We start from the raw sequence: 3,061 nt of genomic DNA on the forward strand, positions 1-3,061 counted from the left end.
TATATATATATATATTATATTATATTGTTACGGATTCGCGCCCGCCGGCGTGCTGACGGCCACGTAACTCGAATCGCGGCACGTCGCCCACCGGACGGACAATCCAGTCATGACCCTCTCGGACTAACGCCGGGAACCAGTCACGGGTGGACCTTTCGGTCTCACCGCGATCGAGCCAATCGGCCCCCGCGTGGGATAGGGTTGCTCGCCAAATTCGACCTACCTAAGTACCCACACGGAGGGTAGACCAGGCGATCGCACCTCGCCGCAGGTCGACTTCGGACACGGGCCACTTAAGCGACCCATTCCGTACTATCGGGATAACCGAGCGGTGTTATCGTCGGCCTCGACGGTTCGATTAATTATCGGGCGTATTCAGCCCACTACCAACCCTTTACGTGAAGCAAGATGAGGATTCAATGAAAGAAATGACGAAGCGAAGCGGGAAACAGTTCAACATAAAGCACATTTATTCGCGATGAACGGAAAGCACACATATACAATTCCACCAAAAGCACATAGAAAAGAAGAAGACAAAAAGCAAATGCGACAATGCAGATCTAATACCGACTACGCGAGCACACGGCAACACTTATACAATTTTACTTCACAGACGGCGCGACAACACACATTCCCAAAACAAAAGAAAAGAGAACCACCCTCCAGGATGAGGGGGTAGGCGGGCCTGGGGCCGAGACCGTGTCGGGCCTACCCGTCTGGTGATGAGACGCGGAGCGGCGGTGGTGCCTCAACTCCGCGGGCCTCGCGGACAGTGTCTGGTAGGGGGTGGGAAGGGGGCCCCCTTGGTCGCACTATCCCAGCGCGGGGGGGAAACAGGAGGGGGTTGCTGATGCTCGGGGAAAGGAGGATTTTTACTCTGTCTCGGGTCCCGCGACGAGCGTCTCCACCTCGACCAGGTCGCGCCGTCGGCCTCCCTGGTGTGCAGCTCCCGGCACCGACGCGAGCACCCCCTCGTCTGCCTTCGCCGCCGCCGCCTCTCCACAGCTCCGTCCTCTTCGCTCCGACTCCAACTCCGAACTCTTCCTCCTGCGAACTCCCTGCTTCTCAACTTCCACACCTCTTCAATGCACACGACCACGACGACACTTTTCTGACGAACGCAGCCGCTTATATAAGCCCCGTGGCTTCGCCTTTGACCCCCTGCCTTCGACCTTTCACCTCGCTCCCCATTGGCCCGAGAAAAAGTGGGCGTGAATGCATTTTGATCCATGAATTTGCATATAGCGACCGCCCTCCAACGCCCTGGAGGCGGGGCCAAATCGCCCCTTGCTCACCGATTGGACGGAACAAAAGTGGGCGTGAGTCGTTTTTGATCCGTTTTTGGAGCGGAAAGTCCGTGGTTTTGTACACGCTGTTCGGCGCGCGCCCTGCACGAGTCCAATACCGGTACCCACAAGCGGCGCAAGAACGGTGGCGATGCGATGGTTGCGAGGTGTGACGGTAAAGGTCGTGGCTGTTGTGGTGAAGCGGCGTTGTGGTGGGTGGTTGATGTTGTGACGACTGTTGATACGTGGTTGGTGGTGGTAATAATGGCGGTTGGTCCAAAATAAAGATAGCAAAAGAAAAACGGCTATCCTGAAGAGTCGCAGCACGCATAAATGACATGTATTCCCACTAGACAACGGGTTTGGGCCTAACTACACATATACTTACCGAGATATCTCACCTAAGGGACCTGAATGGTGGTTTGCGAATTTGGTAACCACAACAATATATATATATATATATATATATACATATATACATATATACATATATACATATATATACATATATATACATATACTTCTCCCCTTCCTTCTCCCCTTCTCCCCTTCCTTCTCCCCTTCTCCCCTTCCTTCTCCCCTTCTCCCCTTCCTTCTCCCCTTCCTTCTCCCCTTCCTTCTCCCCTTCTCCCCTTCCTTCTCCCCTTCTCCCGCATACACACACATACATACACATATCTCGCTTGGAACGTCGTTTCAGGGAGCTTATGGGAGGGTGCGTCATCCGTCTGTCCATCCATAAACACTTGCAACTTCTTCATGAAACTACATGCATGATTTCAATGAAACTTGACCACAACCTTCACCTGTGATGTACCAAAGTTTGTTCACAGCATGAAAAAAAATCGGGCCTTAAGGGAGTCTATGGGAGGTTTCCCTCCAAAATATGTATTTGCTTGCTTCTCCAAAACCACATACACAATTTTAATGAAACTTGACCACAACCTTCATCACCACTGTTGTACCAAAGTTTGTTCATGCCATTAAAAGAAAAAACATCGACGTCTTCAGAGGGAGTTTGAGAGGGGGTTGCCCTTCCCCCCTCCCAATATGTATTTACTTTTCTCTCCAAAACTACACACACAATTTCGATAAAACTTGACTGCGACCTTCATCACCCTTGTTGTACCAAAGTTTGTTCACGCTATTTAAAAAAATTGGGGTCTTAGGGGATTTATTGGAGGGGGGTGGAGATTGCTCCCCAAAATATGTATTTGCTGTGACATTGGTTCATTGGTTCATTTTGCTGATTTCACCCCATGTTGACTTTCTCCTCGGTATCATTCTACCAGCTATTGCCCCTATTTTATTTTATTTTTTGAAACTTTGGCATTAGCTTTAACACCTGAAATATATTTTGGATGAAAGGTTGCAAATTGAAACCTGCTCGGAGCTTTTACAATGCTCGTAAACCAATTGGAAAACTAAATTTTCGGATGACCCTGTCCTATTGGTACATGTAAAGTCAGTGATTGAGAAAGATTTTCGTTCCAGGTTTTCACAACGTCTCTTCCATTTGCTCCTGCTGCTTTGAGTTTGCAGTGCAGTGTTATTTATTAAATTTGTGTTGGAAGTTTTTAAAACCAATGATTACCAATTGTTGTTGCCTTATTCCTGCTCTAATGCTGGACTCGTACCTGAGTGCTTGGTTTTGGAATCTTCTTATTTATACAGTGAGAATGGGTAGGTTCGAAGTCAATTCATACTCCACTTTGAGAAGAGCAACTTTCAAAGCCAAGGATACAGAGTCTTGGGTGGGAGAGAGAGAAGTGGCT

Source organism: Eptatretus burgeri, chromosome 15 (genome assembly GCF_056783735.1).
Source record: "Eptatretus burgeri isolate ZD-2024b chromosome 15, Ebu_testis_v1, whole genome shotgun sequence".
Lineage (NCBI taxonomy): Eukaryota > Metazoa > Chordata > Myxini > Myxiniformes > Myxinidae > Eptatretus > Eptatretus burgeri.